The sequence below is a fragment of the Pteropus vampyrus genome, unplaced genomic scaffold (assembly GCF_000151845.1).
Source record: "Pteropus vampyrus isolate Shadow unplaced genomic scaffold, Pvam_2.0 Scaffold517, whole genome shotgun sequence".
Lineage (NCBI taxonomy): Eukaryota > Metazoa > Chordata > Mammalia > Chiroptera > Pteropodidae > Pteropus > Pteropus vampyrus.
In genome coordinates this window covers 361,153-369,415 of record NW_011889298.1, presented here as the reverse complement: position 1 = coordinate 369,415, position 8,263 = coordinate 361,153, and the positions used below count along the sequence as shown (strand labels likewise).

At 35.3% G+C, this 8,263-nt stretch overlaps 1 pseudogene; it reads left to right on the top strand.

The window, feature by feature from the left end:
• Positions 1–524: 524 nt before the first annotated feature.
• LOC105307785 overlaps positions 525–8,263 on the top strand; it is a 30,262-nt pseudogene continuing 22,523 nt past the window's right edge.

The following is an 8,263-nucleotide window of genomic DNA, read 5'->3' as shown; positions in this document are numbered from 1 at the left end:
GAGATTCCATGAAGCCTGATTGGAAAGCCTGGAATTTGCCATATACAATTTTATTTTTATTCCTAACATGGATATACAGATTAAAGTTATATATTATGATATATCAGTCTGGGTTTATTCAGAAGATTAAAAACCCCACAATAGGTTAAACGAGGTGGGTTTAATATAAATAATTATTTAAATATGTCCCAAGAGTAACCATAAGATATAAGAAAACTCAATATGGTATCCTGGGCATGAGAGAGAGTACTGAAGAAAGACAAACTCAAAAAGTGTTCAGAGCTTGCTGGAGGTGTGATTCCATTCACTAGATAGCAAAGAAGTTTGCTGGTTTGGCTAGGCTGGAGTTGGTCTACAGTTATTGGGTAAGCCGAAGGTGACCTGGAACACAAGTAGGGAGCAGGGTGTTCAGAATCTTCCCAGACCACAGGCAAGATGTACAGGGCATATAGAGAGCAGAAGTTGAGCACAGGAACCCCCTAGAGTTAAGGAAGGCAGGCTGTGAGTGGGCTTGCATGAGGAATATGGGTGCCACTTTGGATGTTAGTGTTTACGGTGAAGTGGATTGGGGCAACAGTTTGGATAAGAACCCTTTGGAGTGCTGGAATGAAAGGGCTGCTGAAAGGTTATTGCCAGAGCAAGCTGCAATGTTACTTGACCACGCATTCTGGGACCACATTCTAGGGCAGAGTCCACCAGATGTTCTCATACACACATAGTTGACTCCCCAAGCAATAGATGGAAACATCAGAAGAGCTCCTTCTTCTTTCATATCCAGCCAGTGCCCACTACTGAGGAAATATAACACCATGCTCACTGTGAAGGAGAAATGCTTAAAGGTGTATCATTATCACAAGACATATATTGAAAGATAATTTTGGATCTGAGAGGCAATACATTTATAACTGGCATTCCTGGTTATTTGCTGAATTTTCAGATCAAATATACATTGTTTTCATAAGAAAAAAGTTGTGAGATTTATGGCCTTGACTGATGTTTAGGCTAGCTATTATTTCAGGTTTATCAAGTTTCTATAATAAATTAAGTTATAATATCTGGTCTCTTTTGTTCTCCAATTGTTTAAATGGCAACTATAAGTTTACAACATAGATTTTTCTCTATTGAATTTCTCAGAAAAATAGATTTTAAGATGTTTGCTATTTTTTTCTGTTTTTTCAAGGTGTTTTTTTTTTTTTTTTTTTTAATGTGTGTGTGGTTGTAAACAAATTCCCCATTTACAAAACCTGTAGCTAATTCCATAAATTTATCTGTGGACGTCAAAATAAACTTGCTTGCCCAAAACTAATAATATAAGACTGAGGAGAAAGGACTTTTTTTAAATGTTGATATTTCAAGTTGAGATTTGAACCTTCACCTGAAAGACATTAAAGTCGAATTCAGCAAGGTCATGGAATAATGTGGTCGAATGCTGAACATTTTATATAAAGAATCATAAAGAACTGCTCTGAATAAAAAACAATTCATCCATCAGATAAAATGTCTTTATTTTTTAAAAAACAAATCATTTTCAGTTCACTATATCTAAACCATGCAGACCATTTTCTTTGAAATTCCTGTAACTTCTATATTAAAGCAAATCTAATTTGATCTTTTGTGTAAAATTACATGAAACACTTGTCTTTTTCCTTTCTCACTGCTTAAAGCTGTGTCCTTTGTGTATTATTTCTACCAAGAATTTTATTTAATATGCTGATGCTCGCTTTTGATATCTACTATAACCACAAGTCGGATGGTATAATTTTAGTAAATCTAAAAAAAAAAAAACACTCTCACTCCAGCCCCAACACTGTCATTTCAAACAGTTTTTCTTGCCCTCTGTTTTAGTAGTCACATTTCTCACTTTGTAAAATAATCTCTAATTCCTTTAAACGGGTAATTATATTCAACACCGGTAGCATGATTAGGATAATTTATCAACCATTGAAGCTGAAGAGACGTGAAAATTTATAAATGAAGCAGACTTAGGAATGAAAAGCCAGCTCTGATGAAAATTTATTTGGAGGGTGGAAAACTACTAGATTTTAATTTCTCAAATTACAATTAAATATGAAATCCTTGATTAAATCAAGAGAAAATGAAAGTGAAACAGAATCTCTGGCATTACTGGGAATAACTAGAATCCCTTATTATAGTTATAGAATAGAAACTTTTCCCATTAATTGACAATCTAAGTCAAATCCTTTAAATGGAAATGTTCATTGGGAAGAATGAAAATTTTCAATAAAATATTTCTAGTCTAAATCCAGTAAATTTTCAAGAGATAAGAGCTTACAAGCAATTGCTCTTCTCTCATGGCAAATAGTTTTACTTATTGCTTTATTTGTGTGTGCGTGTGTGTGTGTGTATGCACATGTGCACATGAGAAAGAGAGAGGGAGGCAGGAAAATTGGGTCTTATTTGTCACATCCTACTACTGCATGACTTGTGTGGATTTGGGCTATGAAATCTAAAGCCAGGACCAACATTGTCCATCCCCTATGCACACACCATTTAAAATTTCAATGTCTATTGGGCACTGGAATCACGTTGAACTACGATAAAATTTTAGCCATATACGGATAATGAAAATGCTTCTTCAGGCTTTGGCTTATATCTCATTTCCTTACATCACTTAGGAGTTGACTTTATATATATAATATGAAATCAATTTACTATTACCTAAGGAAACAAAAATACTGATGCATGAATGGGGAAAACTCTTCGGGAGCATCATACCTGAAAATTATATGTTTAAAATAAAGATTTAAGCTGGGTCTTCTTTGCTCATTTTGTCTCAAAGTTGCTAAAGGACAGCTTAACTTTGCATCCCATCGGCTCTTCTGGGAATAAGCTGGCCTTTACATAAATCCTTAGTACTTAGATGGAGATTAATAAATATGTATGAGCTAAAATGAATGAATAAATGTATATCCAATATGATTAAATTTTTTCTCCAGAGTAGTATGAATAATTTTATAGTGATTTATTTACAATGTCATGTAGTTCTTATAACCAATTTTTTATATTTAAATGTACAGCAGGGTTTGAGGTTTATTCTAATAACTGGATTGTAGTGAATTCAACACCTTGGGGTTATTTGGCCTCCGTAACACTCTAATACTGAAATGTTTTGAAGGCACTTTTTAAACACTTATGATATCTAGTAATTTCACAGGGATTAATTTCATTACTTATCAAAAGAAAAAAAACATGGTTTAAGTATTTATTATTATTATTATTATTATTATTATTATTATATATGTGGAAACATAAAGCTTCCCATAAGAACACAATAAACTGCTATTGTGATAAATCCAGTAATCCAAGAATCCAGGCAGTCTGATTCCTGTGCTCGAAGCATTCCATTGCAACTGCTTCAGAGAAAAGGCCATGGACGCTCTGGAGAGAGTTAGTTGCCTCATAAAGTGGCGCCTGTCAACATTTGTGGATCTTAACTGTAATTAGGTAGGTCATTTCTCAGTTTTACCTCTATGCTCACTAGTCTTTTAAACCTTTGGCTTCTAGAAATTGCAGAACTATGTAACATTATTCTGGACTTTTAGAAACTCAGGGTGCTGTGTGAAGCAGGAATTAAAATTTGTCCGTTTATCCATCTGATAGCCTCCAAGTAGAATCTTTGTGACTCAGTTAGAAGAAGAAATGCTATAGGCAGTGTCCTGTGCATGTAATTCAGTGAAATTTGAAGTGAATGCACAGAATCTTTCTATGTTCAAACACAGGAAAGAAAGATAACATTAAAGACAGAGCAATAACCTAAATAGAGATGATAGACAGATGGATAGATAAGAAAGAGGAAGGTAGGAGGACCTAAGTTTGACAGAAAATTGGGCAAAAGATAAAAGAGAGAGACAGACAGAGAGAGAGACAGAGAGACAGAGAGAGAGACGGTTTATAGCAAGTAAAAAAAAAAAAAAAAGAATGTAAATTCTAAAGTTATTTCCTCTCCAGATTGTGGGACACATTTATTTTTGGTCTTTATTCATAAATTTTAATTCAAGGTGCCCAGATTTTTGGAGCCTTTAAATAGTGTAATGTCTGTCTCTCAATAGGAGAAGGCATGTGGATTCTATTTCTGGTTGTGAACCTGCAGAAGCTGTGTTGTCTGGCAGTGTTTCTGTGTGAAATACTATAGTGATTTAGGAACACTTTGAAAACCTTAGCAAGTGTCATCAGGAGCACACTAATTACCAGATTGACCCCTCTTATTTTCTTTTCCCTTAAGATTCAATTTATTGAAGTAGAATTTCCTCCTGCTCGCAGCCCGTGGGAGGAGATTGTTTCTCTCAAACCTTTACTGTGGTGTTTCTGTGCACAGCAGTTTCTCAGCATGGACAGTCATACATTTAGAGAAGTACCGGACTCAGGATCGAATAGAATTTAAAGTCCCACTGAATCAACTCAGTTTTCAAAGCTAGATTCTGTCCTCAGTGTATGTTTGGCTGTCCCCCTCACTTATTCACCTGGGAGGCCTTTCTGTGTTTGGAGAAGTTTTGATTTGTTGGGAAGATTTCCCCCTCCCTGCACAGCAATCTATATTCCTGTGAGTTTCACTCAGCGGTCCTGTTTTAAGTCCCCACTCACAGTGAGTAATCTTAATTTTTCTTCTATCCACCAGGTGTTTAAATATTGAAAAGGATGTGTCAGTATTATTTGTTGGAGCATCTTTTATGTGCCAGACACTGCACTAAGGACTAAGAGCTCAAAAACTAAAGAGACGTAATCCCGCACCAGAAAGTTCTCATGGAGTAATGCAGGAGGAGTAAAAGTGAGGCTCAGTGAAAATATAACATAGTATTACTTGAGCCTGAGAAAGTGGCACTTAGCTCTGCAGGGAAGTAAGGAGGACTTCTGAGAAAAAGGTGCTTGAGCTGCATTGCAACAAGAAAATAATTAGTTTAGGCAAATATGAGCAAAGCATTAAAGCCACAGGGCCTAGTCTGTGCAAAAGCATGGAGTCGTGAGAACATGGCATTCAAAGAGGTCACTTGTAGTTTTCCTCGTTGAGAGGAAATGAGTTTCGGGAAAGGTCAGATTATAGAGGAAGGAGCTTATTTTGACTTCTCAAACATTTAGTCTTTGTCCTGTAGCCATGAGCAGACTTTAAATGTCTAAAAGCAGAATAGACACATAATGAAATCTGCCTTCAAATTTTATTTAATTTGATCACACGGCCTTATCTTTCTCAGGTTAGATTTACCTAATTCTCTAATCACTTCTCTGAAGACACAGTTTATCCTTTCACCAACTGGTCACTCTTTTTGAAAAATTCTTTGGTTTATTTGTATCAGTGGTCTGGAAAATCAAATCCCCACAAAGGCAGGGAGAGAATAAATATGTACAATTGCTGTGAATGAGACACCAGAGAGTGAGAATGCCCATGGAAAACTGGGCAATGCCTGCAACTACCTAAAGGAACGCATATTTTAAGTTTTTTGGCTGGGCAAATAATATCTCTGGGCCGGGTTTGACTGGGCCTCCAATCTGGTAGTGACCCTTGATTTATAATTTTCCTAAAGCAGAGGTCTCAGAACTCTACATAATATCCCTATTGGTCTAACAATACAGACTAAAGCTAGCCGATTATCTCTTTCACACTAGTCTATGTTTCTATTAATCTAGTCCATTATTTAACTGACAGTATGCTTTGATATTGTGCTTTTGACATGTCTTTTGCAAAACCATATCTTTCCGTGCTAGGCCGGAACAGTTTATTTTCTCAATCGAAATTCAGATGCCCGTAAGAAAAGCATCTAGTTGTAGAACAAAGATCTTGCCTCCAGTTTGATTCTACTGTTTATTAGCTTTTGATCTTGAGAAAAAGGGGTTTACCCTCTGAGATGCCTCATTTAAAAAAAATAAAAGGTAGGCTGAAGTCTTCATGTAATTTTTGTATGGGTCGGATGGTAACATGTTGTGTGAGTACTTTATAAACCATAAAATGCGTCCAAGATATTATTTGTTTTTGTGTTGATTAAATCTCCTCTATTAGATTCATTTACCATTCCAGGTGGTCTTCCCCACCCCCACCTCCCACCCCCAACTCTTTAACTTTTCCTTTAGCAAAGTGAAAAGAACAAGTAATTTGCTGACTCTGTAAAGTGAATTTTTGGCTGTGGCTATTTGAAATCACTGTACCTGTGATCACACACGATTTGGGGGATTCTGGATCCTCCAGTCATAGAAAGTGATTTATTTCTTTTTAAACAATATGTAATTCTATTTGTTTATTTTCAGTTTTGTTTACAAAGAAAATGTCAGCCATTTCTTAGTATGAAAATACCAAAAGAGAAAATTGCATATTCATTTCTGGATTAAAATTATCTTTTTAATTCTCTTTTTTAATGTAAACCTATATATGTTTGATTTAGAGGGTTTGCTTTGCCTTTGCTTTTTTATTTATTTTTTGTCTTTCACAAGAAAAATACAAAACAAAATGTTTTTTTGTCATAGAGATATATGGAGTAAAAAGTAATTATAGATGTAATTAAAGCAATTATACTAACTTTATTATGGACTATTAAGCTATTGCTTTAGAGTTTAGCATAAATTTATTTCCAGTATCTTTAAGATGATTTTCCTAATCTGGTCAGATCATAAAAAGAATATAATTAAAACAACGTGGAATAAATACAATATTTCTTGACAACATTACTTTACTTTGAGTTTTCTTTCCTTAGAGTTTTGTTTCATGCTTGGATGAAATGGGACTCTATAAGTGAGACTGTCATAAAGGTTTTATTTGGCACCTAAAATGATACAATTCAGTGAAGGAGAAAATATGTATTTGATTACCAGAGGCAGTGTTTTGGTGTGTTCCCTTATTTATTTATACATTTAGCAGTTATCTTTTATATTATCTTTATTTGATAATGCCCCATAGGAAATACTATGAAGTTGACTTATACATAGATATGTTAATGTCTTAAATTAAATAAATTTGAGGTCATAAAAAGCTTAATGATACAAATGTTTTAAAATATGTGTTCTCCACTTTAAATACTTGAGGTTATAGGTAATGCAACCTTCTGGACCTGAACAGAGGACAATTTCCTGGCTGCCTTCCTGAGAGCATCTACCTACCTGCCTCATTGGAAGGGAGAATTGGTTACACACTGTTTATCATCTATATAGGACTATTAAGTTTCCACATTTTTGTTATGCACCTATAGTAAGTGAAGAAGGAGGTTACTGTGCAATTCCTCCCTTTTTAGTATGTCTGTATAATGCTTTTCATCTTCATTTAAGAATCCATTTAATAGACAATTAGCAAAGGACCTATATGCCAGGCACTGTGCTAGGTGGTGAGCATCCTTCCACAAACAAAATGCATTATTCCTTTGCTCATGAGCTTACTTTCTAGCTATCAGGAAGACTGACATCAAACAGTTAATCCCTAGATTAATCATTTCATTGTGATTGTGATAACACCATGAAAGAGGAGCACAGAGTGTTGCATAAACATAGTTAGGCAGAATTGACCTTGTCTACACATCAGAAAGGATTCTTAAGGAAGAGCTCTCTGAGCTGGAATTATTGAAGGTGGGAAGTGAGAAAGGAATAAATCTTGGAAATGTCTTGATGTGGGAATGAGCATAACAAATATGTTCAGTGTAGCTAAGGCCCAGTGTTGCTGAGGTCAGAGTCCAAACAGGAAGTTCGTCATGAAATGTATTCACTCTGCTCATCTAAGTTTTATTTAGCCCTGCTCTTGGTCAGCTCTGTGCAAGGTCTTAGAAAGAGACAGCTTATAAACATAGTCTAATGAGAGAAATATATCAGAACATGAACCTTTTTTAAGGCAGTAATCACTTTTATTTCAGGCAGTTTGGTGAAATAGATGTCACAAATTACTCTCTTGTTTGAAACAATTAAAATGCTGAGTTGAGCTGGCACAAAAAATAAAGAAAATTCAAAATGAAAAATAAATGGTGTGAAAGCCAGAATTGTGAGAGAGAAATTAGCTTTCTCTTTTGGTAGCTGCATGGGGTAGAGTAGACAGAAGATGAAGACTAGGATGTTGGCATGATGGGAAATCTAAAAACAGACTCCTGCACAAGTGCTAGCAACTATGCCCTTAGAATAAGGTGAACCCTGCCAAGTGGAGAGATAAGCATGCTGTAGCTTTGAGCTGTATTGAAAATCTATATTGAAAATTCAAAACACTGGGTATCTTTCATGGATTGCGGCCTAAATTCACACAGAGTGGACTGAACAAGCTCAAGCTAATGATTTAACTGCATGA